Source organism: Schistocerca gregaria, chromosome 8 (genome assembly GCF_023897955.1).
Source record: "Schistocerca gregaria isolate iqSchGreg1 chromosome 8, iqSchGreg1.2, whole genome shotgun sequence".
Taxonomy (NCBI): Eukaryota; Metazoa; Arthropoda; class Insecta; order Orthoptera; family Acrididae; genus Schistocerca; species Schistocerca gregaria.
In genome coordinates this window covers 478,520,651-478,543,369 of record NC_064927.1, presented here as the reverse complement: position 1 = coordinate 478,543,369, position 22,719 = coordinate 478,520,651, and the positions used below count along the sequence as shown (strand labels likewise).

The following is a 22,719-nucleotide window of genomic DNA, read 5'->3' as shown; positions in this document are numbered from 1 at the left end:
GGGCACCATACGAGAATCGAAAGGGAAGAAAACCTTATAGCTCGTACAATAGGACGTTCCTTCCGGCGTACACTAAACAGTGGTTTGTAAAATACAGACATGGGCGCACATGTAATACCTCACTAAAAACTAGAATTGAATACATGTCGTTTGACGGACAAACCAGGACGTAAGGCAGCTTTGAAGGTAATGTTTTTCAGTAAAAGTCTTCGTGGAAGACAGTGTTATCTTTATGCTGATACTCGTCTTGATTTTCCAGGATTAACGAAACAATATCGTATACGAGCGATAAGCGATAAGCTGCCATTACTCGGTCGACGCTCCTGAGCGCCGCGCTTACTTACCTAAACTGAAATACAGGGCGTCCAAGACAGTTTACTTCGTTTCTAAACAGGTATTATCTTTTATCATGCTACATGTCTCTAATATTGTATTTTAGCGTCTTAGAAACATCGTTAAGTTTCTATGACTATGTGTTTCAGTTAGTGAATTTGCCTCTGGAAGCACCGCAGTCGATTAAAGCGTAAAATGGCGACAGCAATACATGGAAAAGCACAATGGGTTGTGTGCCCTTCTGACTCAAAAACTCCAACCACGATGCAAGGATGAGAAATGGATGCATTTTTGTTTTAGAAATAAAAGAAAAGAAGCGGAGGACTATCAACGTCTGTAGAAACTGTTGAGAACACCGCGACAGTCTTTACACGATCAGCATCCATAACAGTGAGTTGGCCATCGCATCAGCTCGAGATACAAAAGACCCACTGTAATGTTTCTACTAGGCGGAGCACCGCATCAGTCGACAACACGAGTCAGAGCGTCTTTGGATGAAGAACTGCTGTACTGATGCACTGGGACACCCCTATCCCATGGCCACCACGATCGCGCGACATCACCCCAATAAATCATTTTTCTTATGTAGGTTTGTGAATACGAAAGTGTATGCCAAATATGTGCCGGATATGCTTATATTTTGTGAACGCATCATTCAAATTTTCAAAGCGCCAACACTCAAATGCTACAATATTTGTGGCGTGAGACAGATTAGCGTTTGGACATTTTGCGTGTCACTAGCGATATTTACACTGAATGCGTTAACTGATATATTTTATATTACTGAAAACTTTATGATTGAGTCGATGCGTGGGTCCAATACTGCCCCCGTATAGATGTTAATTACAGAGTTTCAAAAAATGGTTCGAATTGCTCTGAGCACTATGACACTTAATTACTGATATCATCAGTTCCCTAGACTTAAGAACTGCTTAAACCTAACTAACCTAAGGACATCACACACATCCATGCCCGAGGCAGGATTCGAACCAGCGACCTTAGCGGTTGCGCAGTTCCAGATTGTAGCGCCTAAAACCGCTCGGCCACCCCGGCCGCCTGTTACCACTATAAATCATTTACAAAATTCTCGGGCATGCTGTAGTTCTGTTGGTCAGTACTTAACGATTCGTTGTCTGAAACGCCCAATTATAATAATATGCCTAAGTTTTGCAAGTACTCCCGTACATAGGCCAACATCACACCTCAAGCAAAGTTCACAAGCAACTGTTGCTCTTCACCAGGGCAATTAAGGAGTGTAAGCCATGATAGTTACTAAAAAAAGGATGATTTGTTCCACTATAAATACACTACCGGCCATTAAAATTGCTACACCGCGAAGATGACGTGCTACAGACGCGAAATTTAACACAGGAAGACGATGCTGTGACCTGAGAATGAGTAGCTTTTCAGAGCATCCACACAAGGTTGGCGCCGGTGGCGACACCTACAACGTGCTGACATGAGGAAAGTTTCCAACCGATTTCTCATTCTCAAACAGCAGTTGACCGGCGTTGCCTGTTGCAATTTTGTAGTAATGCCTCGCGTAAGGAGGAGAAATGCGTACCATCACGTTTCCGATTTCGATAAAGGTCAGATTGTAGCCATCGCGATTGCGGTTTATCGTATCGCGAATTTGCTGCTCGAGTTGGTCGAGATCAAATTACTGTTAGCCGAATATGGAATCGGTGGGTTCAGGAGGGTAATGCGGAACTCCGTGGAGGATCCCAACGGCCTCGTATCACTAGCAGTCGAGATGACAGGCAGCTTATCCGCATGGCTGTAACGGATCGTGCAGCCACGTATTGATTCCTGAGTTAACAGATGGGGACGTTTGCAAGACAACAACCATCTGCACAAACAGTTCAACGACATTTGCAGCATAATCTCGGAGACCATGGCTGCGGTTACCCTCGACGCTGCATCACTGACAGGAGCGCCTGCGATGGTATACTCAACGACTAACCTGGGTGCACGAATGGCAAAACGTCATATTTTCAGATGAATCCAGGTTCTGTTTACAGCATCATGATGGTCGCATCCGTGTTTGGCGTCATCGTGGTGAACGCACATTGCAAGCGTGTATTCGTCATCGCCATAATGGCGATATCACCCGGCGTGATGGTCTTGGGTGCCATTGGTTACACGTTTCGGTCACCTCTTGTTCGCATTGACGCCATTCTGAACAGCGGACCTTACATTTCTGATGTGTTACGACCCGTGGCTCTACCCTTCATTTGATCCCTGAAGAACCCTACATTTCAGCAGGATAATGCACGACAGCATGATGCAGGTCCTGTAGGGGCCTTTCTGGATACAGAAAATGTTCGATTGTTGTCCTGGCCAGCACATTCTCCAGATGTCTTGCCAATTGAAACGTCTGGTCACTGGTGGCCGAGCAACTGGCTCGTCACAATACGCCAGTCACTACTCTTGATGAACTATGGTATCGTGTTGGAGCTGCATGGGGAGCTGTACCTGTACACGCCATCCAAGCTGTGTTTGACTCAATGCCCAGGCGTATCAAGGCCGTTATTACGGCCAGAGGTGGTTGTTCTGGGTACTGATTTCTTAGGATCTATGCACCCAAATTGCGTGGAAATGTAATCACATGTCAGTTCTAGTATAATATATTTGTCCAATGAATACCCGTTTATCATCTGCATTTCTTCTTGGTGGTGCAATTTTAATCACCAGTAGTGTACATGAAGGTGGAGAAAAAGTAATATAAAACGAATTTGCTGAAAATATGAGGAAGAAGGCTGTTCCACAAGACCGAAGCAATGCCGTAACTGTTCTGCTTCACAAGAAGAGACAGACAAGACAAAAGAAACATACGAATCTGCCTTCCCTCCGTAATGTACAAGATGTTCACTAGAATTATTTCCGGTAAACGTCGTCTAGTAATGTGACGAAAGAACAAATTGTTTTTAGATGTATAACAGGCCATTTTCTGACCGTGTACGAAATAAAAGCGCCGAGAAATGGGTGCAAATTATCACTATTTCACAAATTGCTCGTTTTTATCTATATCTATATCATTACTCTGCACGTGATCTGGCAGTGTGTGGCGGAGGGTCCTTCTGGAGCCACTAATATCTCTTCCCTGTTCTGCTTTCAGGGAATCTGTAATAACATTTGTGAAGCAAGGGGCTGATTCATCCGTTGGTAGTACATTGATTACTACAGCTCACCAATCAGGAATTAGTCGCCAACACGATATATGACACTAATACCCTTTAAGGACAACTTATCGCCCAATGGCCTAAATTCCGTGAGGAAGAGAGCTGACAAGTTTATTAAGCTTCATCAATTCATAATTAGATGGAGTGGAAGTACAAGTTGTTGGGCGTTTAATGCTACTTTAAACCACCATTCCAAACAGCCGCAAAAATGTACTGTAGGACTAACCTCTATTGATCTAGCGGGCCAGGAGAGGTACGACAGAGGTTCTTCGTGCTCGTCGAACCGTTGACAGAAACATGGAAACCAGAGACAGCATACCCGTCTCAAATATTTAGAAGAGAGGGTGAAAAGGGGGGCTCTTAGCCACATTTCATGAAAATATTACTTGTAACGATTAATCTGTCTTAATTTAGTTCACCACATTGCTTTTCTGCCACCTGCTTAACATAATAGTGCCTGGGAGAAGGATTTCGTACGGAATCAAGCTCATTGATTTCATTTCCTTCTTATTTTGTATCAGCATTCTGTATTATCCATTATCTATAATCCTAACCATGGATAGCTGTGTGGTGTATGAATGTGTCTATGACTGAAAGTGTGTATGCGATTGTGTAATCAGAATACGTTTCCTGTTTATCGTTGTAAAGGCTTAGAAACGTTCGTGGCATTTAGTTTTCAAAGTTCGCTCGTGACGTGACCGGGTCAGAACAACAGTTTGTTCGGATCCTTAAAAAAGTATATCTTCCGATTGGTCAGACAGATCAAGCTGCAAGTTGTCGATATTTCCATCTGATTCTTGTTTATATGTTGTACATTAAACCCGTGGGAGCCTTTAGCAACATGCGCTGGGTCTTTCCGCATCTGCGAGATTGGACAAAGTGCCTGGTATGCCGATTATTTTCCTAGATGACTAGTTGTCTTCGTCCTCCACTCAGGGATGTTGCACTAGACCACAGGGTCAGAGAAGTTTTAGAAATGTTCTGTGTTATTTGGTTGGTGGCTGACGGGGTGAGGGGTAAGCCATGTTACCTACTTAGCATAAAAAAATTTTGGTTGGGATTCTAGTTACTCGTTTCGTCTCATAATGTAGGTAATCACTGCAGTAATTAGATTCAGTTATTAAGGAAATCACGTGGCTGGATTCTTTGTGTGTCAGTTTCTTCGAGTCTAACTTGGTTCTTGTAAGGACGACATGACGTCACTATCCACCCATGTAAGGGTGATTCTATTGTGGTATACAGAATTTCTTGAGGAGAATTAAGTCACATGCCAGGATTGACGGTAACACTTGCTATTCGTAGTATTTTCAACGTTTTCTTTAGTTTTTATATATGGTGAACTTATTCTCCAGTGACTTTCTTTCCCACCTGTAACGATCGTCTGAGTTTTAGTGCGATCCTTTGCTGAGAGAATTATATTTAAATTTATCCATGTTATACGGATGTTGTTTGAGGTCTGAGACTGTATTATAAGATTATGTGGAATAATTTTATATTAAATATAATTTTATATTCGACATAATGAGATAATCATGTCCAGACAAATCAATTTATAGTTGTTATGGTTCTTCATTTATCAAGTTATATGTGGAGACTATCTGTTTAGAACCATTATTCCCCATACGGACCCGTATAGTTAAGATGACTAAAATTTGTTAAGGGATTACTAAAATCGAGGAGAGAACAACTCCCTGATAATAAAAGAACCCTTTCACGGATTTAGTAATCGCGATAGAGTTACGGAGATGATAGATAAACTCCAGTGGAAGACTCTGCAAGAGAGACGCTCAATAGCTTCGTACGGGCTTTTGTCGAAGTTTCGAGAACATATCTTCACCGAGGAGTCAAGCAGTATATTGCTCCCTCCTACGTATATGTCGCGAAGAGACCATGAGGATAAAATCAGAGATTAGAGCCCACACAGAGGCATATCGACGATCCTTCTTTCCACGAACAATCCAAGACTGGAATACAAGGGAGAACCGATAGAGGTACTCAAGGTACCCTCCGCCACATACCGTCAGGTGGCTTGCGGAGTATGGATGTAGATGTAGATGTAGATTATAGTTCATTTGTCTTTTCCCCCAGGCGTATGCCACCACTCCCTTCCACCTCCTATGATTATTAACAATAGCTGTCCTTCTTGCGAAATGTCTTTTTAAATGATTAATGAAAATAATTGCCTCATTATTTCTGCTTAAGTGGCTAAGTCAGGTTCTGCTGCGAATTAAAGATAAATCATTTGGCGAAATTCCATTAAATTCTCGTAACGATGTCGGGCGACACTGTACTCAGTGGAACTTGCAAATAGAGGGGTACTGATTGCTCATGATGAGAAGTGCAGTGGCGTCATAAAGCCCATGGTGTATGGCGAAAGATGTATCCCGTGTTCTGAAAAAAACTAAATTCACAATCAGACAGTAAGAAGACGATAGACAGCATAAAGATCGACGCATCGCATACGAGTTATCCAAACTGATCGCAATCTGATATTGACAGAGATATCGACGGAAAATGGCAAGTATAGTGAACAGGGGACATGTCAATACCATGGCATAAATTCTTTGCGAGTTTCATTCCGTGTATTCAGCTGAACGGTAACTGTGCGTTCCAGAAGGGTGTGTGAACATTATAGGCAGATGTTAGCATTTGAGAGTGGACGTGTAGTTCGGTTCAAAGGTGGCGGCTGGGCTAATCGAGGAATCGCTCGACATTTGAGCAAGAACAATGCCACTATTCGGGGACATTGGCAGGGACGAGTGAACCTTGGCTGAACACAGCATCAAGAGGAGGGCAGTCGACTTAGAGAGAAGACAGAACGTGACGGACGAGCAATCGTTAAGGAGGCACTCAGAAGCCCAGATTCATCACTATCGTCGATCTGACGTGCAGCTGGTTGACGACAATGACCGTAAAGAGGCGGCTCGCAGAAAAAGAGTTCAAGGCACCCGTTGCGCCGGCTGCCACTGGCCTCCGCACACGAACAAGCCCGTCTGCAGCGGTATCGGGCACGTAGGGCCTGCTATGTCGTTGACTGGAGTAGAATTTTCTTCAGTGATTAGATTCGATTAAGATTAGATTAGATTCAGTTTTCGTTCCATAAACCCAAAAATGAGACGATTCTCGCGGGCGTGAAACATGTCAGAAAGTACAACACAAAAAACATAGAACATCTGAACATCATACTCACCTACCTGGTAATTTGTCAGGAGATTGTAAAAATTCGTGGCTGCATCACAATACACTGTAAATGCTGCTTTTAACAGAATTAATACATTGTCAGAATGAAACATTGTGACGCGCATTTAATAAATTTATCATACACAACATACCTAATCTTGGCTGTTTTGACCAAGTGTCATCAAATCTAACAGAGGTTTTTACTTAAGTTGGTCTAATAGTCCCTGTTAAGGGATTCAGCTATAAGGTAGGAGCTGATTATCAATAACTCTTTCAAACTCTGTTTGAACTGTGCTTTACGTGAAACCAGCCTTTTAATGGTTGCTGGCAATTTATTGAAAATGTGTGTTCCTGAGTATTCGACCATTTTTGGACCAAGGTAAGTGATTTTAGATCTTCATGTGGATTTTTCTTATTCCTAGTACTGTTACTGTGTGTTGAGCTATTGGCTAGAAATAGACGTATTATTTGCAACAAATTTCGCTAAGGAATAAATATACTGAGCAGCAGTGATTAAAATACCAAGTTCCTTGAACAGGTTTCTATATAATGTTTTTAAATGCACACCACAAATGAGTCCTATTACGCGTTTTGGCACTCTAAACACTTTTGCTCGGTTTGATGAGCTACCACAGAATATGATACCTTATGACATCACAGAATGAAGGTAAACGAATATATGTCGTACATCTGTCGTTATTCGCATTGCAAATACAGACTTATTTAGGCGCTTCAGTAATTCAGTGGTGTGCCCTACCCAAATGAACTTATTACCCCAGGAATTTAACACTGTCAACGACTTTGATCTGCATATCTTCATATGCTGTACACACGCTGGAAGGGAATCTCTCACAGGTTCTGAACTGGGTCTTTTCATTGTTTAATGACAGTGAATTAGCTATAACCTTTTGCAATATCAGTGAAAATTTGATTACCAGCCATTTCTAAATGTATACTTGTACTATTTATTGCAATGATTTTACCATCTGCAAATAAAGCAAAGTTAGCATTTGAGAACAGACGAGAGGTCATTAATGTACACAAGAAAAAGCAACGGACCGAACAAGGAACCTAGAGGAACGTCACATGTAATTAATCCCCATTCAGATGAAAATCAATTGGTTACTCTACATGTATTTCGCAACGAGTCCTTTCCTTCCTGTTAGGTAAGACTCCAATCATTTCTTGGCACTGCTAGTGACACCAAAATATTATAAGTGACTTAGGAGGACGCTGTGATTCACACAAAGCCTTTCGATAGGACACAGAAAATGCCAGTAGCCGCTAATTTCTTATCTAATGTGTTAAGTAAATTTTCACTGTATTTATAAATAGACTTCTATAGATCGAAACCCTTAATAAACCCAAAACTGTAACTTGGATGATATATTATTTGCAGGCAGATGCTTAAGAAGACCCATGAACGTAATCTTCTTAAATATTTTTGAAAAAGCAGGCAAAACTGAAATTGGTCGATAGTTTGATGGAAACTCTTTACCCTCCTTTCTTGTAAAGAGGCGTAACTTCAGCATATTTTTTCCAGTCTGGAAATGTTCCACTGATAAGAGATTGATTACACAAATGACTTAAAATAGAACTGAACTCACTTGAGCACTCTTTGATTAAATTCGCTGATATGTTATCTAAGCACAAGAATACTTTGATTTTTAAGGATTCTGCGATAGATGCTGCTTCTTTGGGGGACGTGTGTTAGCTCTATTTTATTTAGGTTATTTCTAAAGACTGGTCTCAGATATTCCATTGCACTGCTTACTGAACCTGATAACCCCAAGCTGATGAGTCCGCTTCGGACTGAGCTCGGCAAGGCCATCCAACTAGCTCGAGCTTTTGACAATCTAATGCCGCGGTTGGACAGAAACTGGCACGATATCCCTCAGAAGGATATCTTACAACAATGTCAAACCGAATAACTGCTTGCACAAGGGGCAGAGATAGACCAGCTCGTTATTGACTTGTGAAGCTCTTTTTCTTGAATAAATCGTACCCTTTTTTCTGAGATCATTTCATTGTCTCTACATGTGCGTCACATCTACCTATTTCCGTCACGTATGGATAATTTGTTGGTGGTGCATCGTTTTTTTCTTGTCTTAGAGTTGAAACATTCTGTTAGAAAAATTAATGAATTACTGTGCTGATAAACCTCTTAAGTTATTTGATTTTCAAACAGCTGAGCAAAACTGAACGTACTCAGATATTTCTCTCTTTACGTATTCTGATCATAGCTAAACTGACACACAATATTTTTCGCGCAACGCAGTCTGACTTTCAATAATCCCTAAAAAGAATGACCCCTGACTAATAGTAGCTTATACCTTTCATGAACCACTTACCTCACAAAAATCATTAGTCCAACTACTGCAATACAGCAAGCGCCAATACTGCCAACTAAATAAAAGATTCTAACTACTGAAAGCACTAACTACTGATAGGAATAGTTAGCAAATGAAAGATGTTGATAGAGAACAAGCAATGTATTTACCTTAATAGTGTTCAAAAGTCATTATATAAGTTCATGACATCCAGTCTTACAAAGACACTCTCTTTGATGGATACACGTCCAGATCATCCGCTCTCAAAACTCCTCCATCTCACTCCCCACATCCACCACTGCTGGCGGCTCACCTCCAACTGCGCAGCGCTACGCGCTGTTCACATCCAACTGCCCAACACTACAATGGCGAATAATCCAACAATGCCCACCAGCCACAGACTGCTCACAGCACAGCCAGAGATTTTAATACAGAGTGCTAGGTGACGTTACCAACACAAAAACCTAAACAGCCTACTTACAGAGTGTATGATAGGAAAAACTGGCATCTTTTAAGGGCAGCATTTCGCCACTGTGAATACTGAAGCAAGTACTTGATTAGTGTTCACGGTAACCTGATGGATGAGCCAAATTCATGATACGAAAAACGTCGCGGAACCACCTCTGGTCTGAACTAAACCTCCACATACATTTCAGACACTCAGCTTCAAAAACCTTATTGGGCCTTCGATGCACTCAATGCCTTGAAATTAGGCATCACTGTTATTTAATAAAATATATAACCTATGTCCGTCCGTATTTTTATTGGAGTATCGTGTAAAAATCTGAAGCAAATCGGTCAAGTACTTTTCGAGAATTTTGGTAACAATGTTAAACAATGATTTGTATTTGTTTAGTACCATACATATGGTGATGGACACGTTCAAACACGATAGTTGCTCCTATTGTGACTTGTCTCCACATCGATCCGTCTTGCTGTGTCTATTCCATAGAACCGAATGCCACTTGCACAACGTCTCAGTACCACGACCTCCATCGTTGGAGTATGCTACCCATTCTACAAAATCCGCAGCGCTCTTAAGCGACCAGTGTGTTTTTTTTATGGTTGTGACTTTTGTGCGGTGAGCTATTATAAGCCAGTACTACAACTTCCACACCGTTTATTGAGGATATTCAAAAATTAATCATTGAGAGGAGCAAGAAAAAGGTTCCTTATCGCCAAAACTGCACTCAGTATCCACAGAGTAAATATTCAGGTCTGAAGACATTAAAGTATGGAGGAATAGTGTTGAAGGAACGCATCTCATGCTGGAGCAAGGGATTTAGGGAAGTTTCCCATGGTCGTAAGGCGTAAGCCGGGTATGGTAAGCTCACCTTAGTTTTGCTGAAGACATTGTGCTCGTAGTAGGAAAGAACTTAATAAAGGAATTTTTGTGTATAAATGGCAGCTTTTCCGTCTGGACTGTTATTAAATGTATTTATTCACAACGAATGCGATTTCGACCAAAAAAATGGCACTATGGGAGTCAACTTCTAAAGGTCATCAGTCCCCTAGAACTTAGAACTAATTGAACCTATCTAACGTAAGAACATCACACACATCCATGCCCGAGGAACCTGCGACCGTATCGGTCTCGCGGTTCCAGACTGTAGCGCCTAGAACCACTCGGCCACCCCAGGCCGGACCGATTTTGATCTATTTTGACATTCTAAAGTAAAAGCTGTAACAATAAAAATGACTTGAAGACTATTTCACCTTTGATAGTGCATTTTGTTCTCAAAACTTTTCACAAAAATAATTTTCTGCTGATAGCAATTGCGATCGTGGTGAGTAAATACTTATAAAAGTCCTTTGTAAAATAGGACAGACTTGTGGACGCAAGTAAACGGAAAAGGTTAACAGTTAAAGTTGAAAGCAGGCCAGAAAATAAATTTCTATAAGGCTAAAAAAACATATAACCAAATCATCGAAAAGGAAACATACCAATTATAAATGAAATTATGGGAGCATTTGAAGAACATTTGCAAACAATTTTCCAAACAAATTTTATTGTGGCTTATACTGTAAAAAAAGTATTAGGACACCTTCTAGTGGACATAAATGTGCTGTGTGTCCATCCTTCGTCTCTATAACAGCTTGAACTCAACTGGGAACGCTGGAAAAATGACAGACGATTCTTCCTCAAGAGGACAAACGAAACAAGGTAGTGATGCTAGACGGTCCGGTCTAGCGCGAATTGTCAAAGGTGTTCCGCAGGTTCAGGTCGGGACTCTGTGCAGACGAGTCCATTTCAGGAATGTTCTTATCCACAAACCACCGATTCACAGATGCTGCTTTACTGCAAGGTGCACTTTCATGGTGAGACCAAGACTTATCGTCTCCGACCTGTTCCACCACTGTAAGAAGTACACAGTGTTATAAACTCTGTTCACATCCTCTCGAATTCAGTTATTTCTGAAGCGCAAGGGGGGGGGGGGGGGGGTGGTATCGCGAAAAACACAAAACACCACCTTCTCTGTATTTCATAGATGGGGACAGACATTACGGCTTGCAACGTTCTTCAGGTATTCATTGAACCGAACCGTTCGATCGGATTGCTGCAGATTGAATCGAAACTCATCAATCCAAATCGCTCATTTCCACTCATCCACTGCTTAGTGACGTCTGCCCTCACATGACTTTAGCCGTCGCTTAGAATGGACCACATCGACGTGTGGATCATGAGGAGCTGACAGACCGTTGTACCCTCACATTGTTAACTCCCTACGCACAGACATTGTGGTAGCTGGACTGCTGAGGGAACTTTGTGACTCACGACTCATTCCTCCCGCTGATTCAATGCGATTGTTCAGTCTCTCGCCACAATGCTTGACGGTCCCTGTCCATCAGAAGGCGAAGTGTGATTGGTTTTGCTTTAGCTGTGACTGTTCCTTCGGTTTTCTACTTCACAATCAAGTCACCCACAGTCGACTGAGATCGCCCTATCGAGCCACTTCGTTGTTGTTGCTTCTTTGCTGATAACGAATACCGTCCGCCTCCTTTTCTACCATCTTATTCGTCTGTAAGACAGCTGTTGTTCCTGTCCATATTCATAATGTTGTCACTGATACTTGTGTTAAATGGGTCAAATGGCTCTGGGCACTGTGGGACTTAACTTCTGAGGTCATCAGTCCCCTACAAATTAGAACTACTTAAACCTAACTAACCTAAGGACATCACACACATCCATGTCCGAGGCAGGATTCGATCCTGTGACCGTAGCGGTCGTGCGGTTCCAGACTGTAGCGCCTAGAACCGCTCAGCCACCCCGGCCGGCGATACTTGTATTACGTTAGTGGATATTAGCAGAGAACGTACTGTTCGTAAATCACCGATTCTGATGCCCGAGGCACGTTTATCTACATCCGTTGGCTCTGCAGCGGCAGATAACGTACAGTACTGCGAGATAAGGTCAGCAGTACACGGGAAGCTATCGTCATCAGTATCGTGGGAGCGCATGCGACACATCACGTGCCATCACTGATCAACTGATTAGACGGAACGTTCGCGTTACTGAGCAGCAGGTGCCAAGATAGGTAACGACGTCGTAGAACGTCAATCCTAAATATGACCTTTCTGAAGTTCATTCACCTACTCGTGTCATGCGACGCATTTACACCCAGACTCACCGACTACCAGAACTTGCGTTTACTGTTAGAATGAAAGTGTTTATTTTCCAAGGAATTCTCGTTGCTACATTAATGGCCTTTGATCTTTAGATTTGGGTGCCATCAGCTTCCACTTATCAGCTTTCTCAGAGCATTGCTATCTCTCGAAAGACAAATTTATTGCGGTTGCTGATAGCTTCCTCTCGGCGTCATTTACTATTTACGACATTGTTTAGTAATTTCCAAATACTTTCCGCTTAAATCTAGTGGCTTAAATCTAAAGTGGCTTAAATTCAAAGAAATAGTATCGGCAGCAATTGGGAGGTTTATACGAAATGAACTAACAAACGGACGGAGCTGATCCTCCTTGGTACACAAAACGGGTTAGAACACTTTCGCAGAAACAACGAAATAAACATGCCAAATTTAAACAGACGCAACATCCCCAAAATTGGCGATCGTCTACAGAAGCTCGAAACTTAGCATCGAGTTCAATGCGAGAGTCCTATAACAGTTTCCACAACGAAAGATTTTCTCGAAACCTGGCAGAAAATCCAAAAGGATTCCGGTCGTATGTGAAGTATGTTAGCGGCAAGAAACAATCAATGCCTTCTGTGCGCGATAAAAGTGGAGATACTATCGAAGAGAGTGCTGCCAAAGCAGATTTACTAAACACAGCCTTCCGAAACGCCTTCACAACGAAGTAAATATTCCAGAATTCGAATTGAGAACAGCTGCCAACATGACTAACGTAGAATTAATATCCTCGGAGTAGTGAAGCAACTCAAATCACTTAATAAAAGCAAGTATTCTGGTCCAGACTGTATACCAATTAGGTTCCTTTCGGAGTATGCTGATGCATTAGCTCCACACTTAACAATCATCTACAACCATTCGCTCAACGAAAGATCCGTACCCAAAGACTGGAAAGTTGCACAGGTCAGACCAATATTCCAGAAAGATAGTAGAAGTAATCCACTAAATTACAGGCCCATGTCGTTAACGTAGATATGCAGCAGGATTTTAGAAAAATGGTTCAAATGGCTCTGAGCACTATTCTGCAAGCGAAAGCTAGCCAAAAAAATCACCTATTAGTTCAAAAATCGCTCTGAGCACTATGGGACTTAACTTTAAGTCCCCTAGAACTTATAACTACTTAAACCTAACTAACCTAAGGATATCACAGACATCTATGCCCGAGGCAGGATCCGAACCTGCAATCGTATCGGTCGCGCGGTTCCAGTCTGTAGCTCCTAGAAACGCTCGGCCACCAGGATTTTAGAACATATATTGTGTTCGAACATTATGAATTGCCTCGAAGGAAACGGTCTATTGACACACACTCAACGTGGGTTTAGGAAACATCGTTCCTGTGAAACACAACTAGCCCTTTATTCACATAACGTACTGAGTGCTACTGACAAGGGATTTCAGATTGATTCCGTATTCCTGGATTTCCGGAAGGCTTTTGACACTGTACCACACAAGCGGCTCGTAGTAAAATTGCGTGCTTATGGAATATCGTCTCAGTTATGGACTGGATTTGCGATTGCCTCTCAGAGAGGTCACAGTTCGTAGTAATTAACGAAAAGTCATTGAGTAAAACAAAAGCGATTTCAGGCGTTCCCAAAGGTAGTATTTTAGGCCCTTTGCTGTTCCTTATCTACAAACGATTTGGGAGACAATCTGAGCACCTGTTGTTTGTAGATGATGCTGTCGTTTATCGGCTAATAAAGTCATCAGAAGATCAAAACAAACTGCAAAACAATTTAGAGAAAAATATATTAATGGTGCGAAAAGTGGCAGTTGACCTTAAATAACAAAAAGTGTGAGGTCATCGACATGAGTACTATAAGGAACTCGTTAAACTTCGGTTACAATATAAATCAGTCTAGCCTAAAAGACGTAAATTCAACTAAATATCTAGGTATTACAATTACAAACAACTTAAATTGGAAAGAACACATAGAAAATGTTGTGGGGAATGCTAACCAAAGGCTGCGTTTTATTGGCAGGACACTTAGAAAATGTAACAGACCAACTAAGTAGACTGCCTACATCATGCTTGTCCGTCCTCTTTTAGAATAGTGCAGTGCGGTGTGGGATCCTTACGAGGTGGGACTGACGGAGTACATCGAATAAGTTCAAAGAAAGGCAGCACGTTTTGTATTATCGCGTAATATGGGGGAGAGTGTCACAGAAATGATACAGGATTTGGGCTGGAAAAAGAAAGGCGTTTTTCGTTGCGACGGAATCTTCTCACGAAATTCCAATCAACAACCTTCTCCCCCGAATGCAAAAATATTTTGTTGACACCGACCTACATAGGGCGGAACGATCACCACGATAAAATAATGGAAATCAGAGTTCGTACGGAGAGATATAGGTGTTCATTCTTTCCGCGCGCTATACGAGATTGGAATAATAGAGAATTGTGGAGGTGGTTCGATGAACACTCTGCCAGGCACTTAAATGTGATTTGCAGAGTATCGATGTAGATGCAGATGTAAAGCATATATTCTTAAAAGATATAATTAAATAAAAGTAATGAGGAGACTGACCATTCTTAATTTTCTGTCTGATGATAAGAGTTTGCATTGTTTACTGTTTAGCCCATGTCTCGTGTAAAAACTTTCGTTTTCAGCTTGAACATTCCTACCATACGTGATATCTACCTTCTCTTCGCAACAACATACGTGTCAGCTCAGCGGACAGATTTTCAGTACCCGCTTAAAAGAACACACTGAAATGCTGTCGATGGTGCAGAAATGGTTCCATATTTACGAATATGCAAAACCATCAGCTGGATAATGGACTGACAGCAATAAAAATTTGTGCCGAACCGGGAATCGAACCCGGATTTTTCACTGATCGTGAGCAGTCACCTTACCATTTTTTTAAATCTCATTTTGTTCAGTTTTGTTCGTTCCATCTGCTCGTGGTGGACGTCGTAAGACATTCGTTTCAGTTCGTTGTTGATCGGTTAACTCAGTTTTTTTTATTGCAGAGGGCAGATAACCCTCTGACCGAACACGCTGAGCTACCGTGCCGCCTTATCATTAGGCTATCCGAGCACACTTCCATAAGTACAAACTGTACTCGTCTATCTATTATCTATTTTCCCGTTCGGAAGTCGCTTGTCCCGTGTCGGCAGATAAACACAATATTTCAGTGCCTGCGTTATTCAGAAGTCCTAAGTAATGTTGCTTTGGACATATATAAAGGGGTCTGGTAATGAAGAGTGCTCGGATAGCCTAATGGTAACATGACTCACGCAGTAAGTGGGAAATCCGATTTCGAGTCCCGGTCCGGCACCAATTTTCATTGTCGTCATTCCATTATGCTGACGATGGTAGTCCATCTTTGGAACTGCAGATACATTTTACGTGTTTCATAACGGCTGTAGTCGCAGCAGTGCCTGTTCCTTCGGACATGTCATAGGTTCGAATCCTGCCTCGGGCATGGATCTGTTTGATGTCTTTAGTTTTAAGTAGTTCTAAGTCTAGGGGACCGATGACCTCAGATGTTAAGTCCCATAATGATCAGAGCCATTTGAACAAAAGCTTCCGGGGGCGAACGATTATTCTTATTCTTAAACGTGGCTCCATTTATTCATCGTCAATGAATGTGCTCCAGCCGATACATTTAAGTTCATGTTAATGTGTTTAACCATAATCATAAACCGTGCTCTATTCACATGGGTATTCCGCTTGTGTAACAAAAACAGGCTGATGGGTCGATTTAATAAATCTTTTGATACAGAATGACAAAGAGCAATTTTTTACCGCAGCTGAAGCATTTTTGCGAGGCTTCGGATGCCTGAAAGCAGTTACCATACATAAACTATACTAGAATGTGTCGCACACATGCAGGCTCCACACCCAACAACGATTAAAACGAAACATGTTATTGCAGAGCCCGTTATTTTCCGAATTACGATGCAAAGTTTCTTCTGACATGCTGGGATGTTCGAACGAAAGGCACTGCGGCGACTGCAGGCGTTATGAAACCTCTTGAAATGTATTCACACTTGTGAGCAGTATAATGGAATGAGGACAATGAAAATTTGTGCCGGACCCGGGCTCGAACCGGGGTATCTCACTTATTGGGAGCAGTCGCCTTACATTTTTGGTATCCAAGCACGACTCACGGCCATACACAAATTTCCATTTGTCATCATTGTAATTCGGAACAACACAGGCAGTGCAGTATCACATTTAACCGCCGAGGCCGCCCAAGTGACTTTCAAGTAAAATGTCTGCTATGTACGAGAATATACGTGATTGATGTACGAGTACGGGTTGTAGACACACGGCTGACGGCACAAGGACGTGTGGGTGTGGCCGTGTGTCGTGCTCGGATAGCCAAATAATGAAGCGACCGCTCGCGATAAGCGGGAAATCCAGGTTCGACCCCCGGCCCAGCACAAATTTTCACAGTGTCGTCATTCCATTGTACAGCTGACGGTAGTTCATATTCGCAATCTGCCAATAAATGTCACGTATAAAACGATAGCGTTTAGTAACCAGAGTGACCCCAAATGAAGATAGATCATTGTACATTCACTAAGAAACAATTCGGTCCTTACCTGTTATTACTCGGTGTGTGTCGTCGCAGCAGCAAATGTGGGTGTGTTACAGGTGTGTAGCTACGTTAGGTGGCCGCTTGCAGGTCGCATTTGAGAGTAGCTCCGCGGCGTGCCTGGATGATAAGTGGAGCCCTTATCAGAGATTATGGAGCCGCCGCGATACGCTCCTGAGTAGGCGGTGCGGTGGCTGGTTCCCGGAATGGAGACACTCCAGGTCGGCGAGGATGCGTATGCCGTATCCGGCGAGATACGAGCAGGAAGCGGAGGGTACTGTATACTAAATGAGAGAACTTATGAATGGTAGTTTACCTCACGTGAATGTATACTGATATAGGACAAAATGATAAGTTTGTTTATACGGGTATCTTTCAAGTGTGCGTGCTTCCGCGGGCAGAGACAGTTCAAATATTTTTTTTGTACGTAGCTGTTTTTTATTATAAAATAACTGTCACTTGACGGATAAAACTGACGTTTAGACAATATATGTGACGGTAGTATCTGTTCCCGAAAGAACAGTTACTGTAGGTGACCATGTTGTTTTGCTAGGAATGAAATGATAATTAAATTATGTTCAAAATGTGAGCCCCGACCAGGACTCGAACACGGGATCTCCCGTTTACATGGCAGAGGCTCTATCCATCTGAGCCATCGAGCGCACAGAACACAGTGCGCTTTCAGCGACTTATCCCTTGCACGCTCCCCGTGAGACCCACAATCCCAATACGTCCACACCACTACATTCGTAGTACGCCTAATTGATGTTTGCCCATCATATGATGGTGTGGACATGTTGGGAACTTGGGTCTCACGGGGAGCATGCAAGTTACAGTGAGCTAAACGTTACCTTCACCTGTTAATTGATGGCTTATAAAATATCGCGATGGTCACACAGAAAATGTTTGTGTTAACTAGATGCCCACATCGATAAAAAAATTGCGTAGGGTTTTGTGGTCCACCCAGTACTTCTCCATAACTTGGAACATTACATTGTTACCGGAAGGAGCTGAATAATGGTTGAAATTATACCTAGAAAACAGCAAAAAGTAGATAGCTCTTTTCTTAACATCCATACGAATGATCTGCCAAAAAACACGATTGGTGATGCAAAACAATTTCTATCCGCAGACGGCGGAAGCGTCGTTATGGTCACTATGCAGTGTGAAGTGAATGAGTTAATAGGGTAGAGGATACCACCAGCGCATAAAAACCCGTTTGGCACTTAACTGTAAACAAAACATAGTGCGTACAACTTGTGACATAGAACTCTTGAAGAAGCAAAAATTTTCTTTCATATAGGTGACCAGGTAATCAGGGAAGTCGAAGATTTTAAGTTTTTACAGCCAACATCGATGAATATTTCTATTGGACGTATCACAGTCAGGATCAGGTGTAGAAACTAATTCAGCTATCATTGAGAGGAATGGGAGAAATAAGTACAGTAGAAGAAGAATGGGTAGCTTTGAGGGATGAAGTAGTGCAGGCAGCAGAGGATCAAGTAGGTAAAAGGACAAGGGCTAGTAGAAATCCTTGGGTAACAAAAGAAATATTGAATTTAATTGATGAAAGGAGAAAATAAAAAAATGTTGTAAATGAAGCAAGCAAAAAGGAATACACACGTCTCAAAAATGTGATCGGCAGGAAGTGCAAAATGGCTAAGCAGGGATGGCTAGAGGACAAATGTAAGGATGTAGAGGCTTATCACACTAGGGGTAAGATAGATAATGCCTACAGGAAAATTAAAGAGACCTTCGGAAATAAGAGAACCACTTGTATGAACATCAAGAGCTCAGATGGAAACCAAGATTTAAGCAAAGAAGGGAAAGCAGAAAGGTGGAAAGAGTATATAGAGGGTCTATACAAGGGCGATGTACTTGAGGACAATATTACAGAAATGGAAGAGGATATAGATGAAGATGAAATGGGAGATACAATACTGCGTGAAGAGTTTGATAGAGCACTGAAAGACCTGAGTCGAAACAAGGTCCCCAGAGTAGACAACATTCCATTAGAACTACTGACGGCCTTCTTTAGAGACGAATGGAAAAATTGGTAGAAGCCGACCTCGGGGAAGATCAGTTTGGGTTCCGTAGAAATATTGGGACACGTGAGACAACACTGACCTTACGACTTAGCTTAGAAAATAGATTAAGGAAAGTCAAACCTACGTTTCAAGCATTTGTAGACTTAGTAAAGCTTTTGACAATGTTGACTGGAATATTCTCTTCCAAATTCTGAAGGTTGCAGGGGTAAAATACAGGGAGCGAAAGGCTATTTACAATTGGTACAGAAACCACGTGGTTGTTATAAGAGTCGATGGGAATGAAAGGGAAGCAGTAGTTGGGAAGGGAGTGAGGCAGGGTTGTAGCCTCTCTCCAATGTTATTCAATCTGTATATTGAGCAACCAGTAAAGGAAACAAAAGATAAATTCGGAGTGGGAATTAGTAGCAATTAAAATGCATGGAGAAGAAATAAAAACTGAGGTCCGCCGATGACAGCAAAAGACTTGGAAGAGCAGTTGAACTAAATGGACAGTGTCTTGAAAGGATGATATAAGATGATCAACAAACGCAAAACGAGGATAATGGAATGTACTTGAGTTAACCCGAGTGATGCTGAGGGAATTAGATTAGGAAATGAGACACTTAAATTAGTAAACGAGGTTTGCTATTTGGGGAGCAGAATAACTGATGATAGTCAAAGTAGAGAGAACATAAAAAGGAAGGCTTTTCTAAGGAAGAGAAATTTGTTAACATAGAGTATAGATTTAAGTGCAGGGAGTCGTTTTTGAAGGTATTTGTACGGAGCGTAGCCATTTATGGAAGTGAAACATGGACGATAAATAATGTGGTCAAGAAGAGAATAGAAGCTTTCGAAATGTGGTGCTACAGAAGAATGCTGAAGATTAGATGGGTAGATCACATAAATAATGAGGAGGTATTGAATTGAATTGGGAAGAAGAGGCGTCTGTGGCACAACTTGACAAGGAGGGATCGGTTGTTCTGACATGTTCTGAGGCATCAAGGGATCACAAATTTAGCATTGGATGGCAGCGTGGTGGGTAAAAATCGTAGAGGGAGACCAAGAGATGAATACACTAAGCAGATTCAGAAGAATGTAGGTTGCAGTAAACACTGGGAAATAAAGAAGCTTGCGCAGGATAGGGTAGCATGGAGAGATGCATCAAAGAAGTATCAGGATTGAAGACCACAATAACATCATTGAGAGAATCCCCACTGTTTGACAATAAAATGTGGAAGCTTGTTAACCTAGAGCACATTCGTTCTATTATGTCCTATTTTATCACAAACTCTAAGACAAAGAGAAAAATGCACCAAGAAGCAATTACCCGAATGGAAAGAGGATCGACAGATGCGACGTAAATGTAGAGACAAACAAATGATTACAATTTTAGAGAAATTAGATGATTTATACAAGAGAAAGAACCTCACAAATTAAGCAAGTCAATAACGCGTTGGTCCAACTCTGGCCCTTATGCAAGCAGTTTTTCGGCTTTCCATTGACTGACAGAGTTGGTTGATGTCCTCCTGAGGGATGTAGTGCTAAATTCTGTCCAACTGGGGCTTGGGAAGCACGAGGACAGGCAGTAGGAAGTCTCGCCGAGTATTGGCGGGTGTTATCTTGCTGAAACGAAATCCCAGGGCAGCTCCTCCAGGTCCTTTGCTGTCTGACAGAATTACAATGTCATCGGCGAACCTCATTTTTATTTCTTCTCCATGTATTTTAATTCCTACTGCGAATTTTTCTTTTGTTTCATTTACTGGTTGCTCAGTATACAGATAGATTAACATCGGGGATAAGCTACAACCCTGTCTCACTCCCTTCCCAATCACTGCTTCCCATTCCTGCCCCTCGACTCTTGTAACTGCCATCTGGTTTCTGTACAAATTGTAAATAGCCTTTGGCTCCCTGTATTTTACCCCTGCCACCTTCAGAATTTGAAAGCGAGTATTCCAGTCAAGAATGTCAAAACTTTCTCTTTTACGAAAGCAATAAATAATAAATTTGTTTCATATGTGTGAGTAATGTTATATTTAATGATTCACGCCAGCCAGTCTACCACACGTAACCAGTAAAATTTGTTATTAAGTATGAAAAAGGTATGTATGATCATGTGGAACTATTTCTGATGAATTGTAAGTAGGCTACAAGATATTCACATCTGGTAATCCGCGATACTTTCTCAGTAAAAGTGGTTGTCTTCAGATGGAACTAAGTAAATAAAAAAACAATCGTGCTCCTTGGCAGGTTATAAATGATTATTACAAACCCTACTGCCAGATATAAATAAACTGAACATTTCGAAGTAGCTGAATTCAGACTTAATGTTGCTAGCTAAGTGCTAACATGTTCGAAAATAGCTGTATATTTCTTTTTAATTTCTATTGTATTACATTATTTACACAAAAAGTGTCTAGTAATCACAAGTGAATCACTGGTGGTAAGTGAACAATTTTCATACTCACCGTTTTGCAGATATGTAGAAATTTGTTTACCTGTTATGAAAATATAACGTAATTTCTTTATGTTGAGAGTACAACATTTAATGAAAAACGTTGGTCAGAATGTTTCGTACATAAACAATTTCAAATATTATGCATTTAGATTTGCTTCGAGATGTGTAATTGTGAGAATGGGATAATCCGTCAGGGAAATTTCTATGAGTTATCAAGTGTCGTAAAAATTAGCCCAAACGACTGCAGGATGAAGCATCGATTGCTAGGCAAACCCAGGTTGTCCTAGTTTTTCCATTATACATACCTGAGTGATCCACGCCTTCTTCACACCTGCTTTCACTATACGTATGATGCCATGACCCGTCGTAAGGCGCGACAACCCTTAAATTGCTGATGGAAAGTAATCGGTAAGGTTCATCACAACCTTCTTACGTTGCTCAAGATGTGTTAGTCGAAAGCACTCAATTTTCTCACAGGGCGGAAACTTAACCTTTGGTTAAGGATATCTGTCACCCAGTGGGTGAATCTAGTAGACTACCACGAAAACTGCGGTACATCGGTGGGGCGGCCGTGCCGTAGAACATTGTGTTCCCAGGTAGTATTGTACAACTTTATCAGTCTCAAGCTACGACAGTTGGAAGCCGTCTTCGTAAGAAAGCCCTTGACAAAGCGTTATACAAAACAGTTCAGTGGTTGGCTGGGGATTCCTATCTCCCGCATATACATTGTGGGTGTTCAAGAAGTTCTCTGGCCTCTAGAATTCAAAACAGGTCATGGCTGATAAATAGCTCAGATCAAAAGTTTTTCCTACAAGGACTTTTGTGGGGACAATTCTATAACCACTGAGGGCATTTCTAGTTTTTAGGACCGGAGCAGAAAGGTCATTTCTCTCCTATTGTCTTTCCCATATATTGCGTTCTGTCGGTGTGTATATACTTTAGGCCAAAACATCATGGCCACCACCCACAGTGACGTTGGATGGCGCCTGGTAATGCTACAGGCACAAAACGCGGTAACAGAAG

The 22,719-nt window shown here is 41.7% G+C and overlaps 1 protein-coding gene across 1 annotated transcript in view; it reads right to left on the bottom strand.

The window, feature by feature from the left end:
• The window catches only part of LOC126284311 (uncharacterized), a 50,785-nt gene extending 33,438 nt beyond the window's left edge, over positions 1–17,347 (bottom strand). The window contains exon 1 of the mRNA XM_049983145.1: positions 17,222–17,347. The gene's annotated coding sequence lies outside the window, so the exon portion shown is untranslated. The remainder of the gene's footprint in view (positions 1–17,221) is intronic.
• Positions 17,348–22,719: the final 5,372 nt, after the last annotated feature.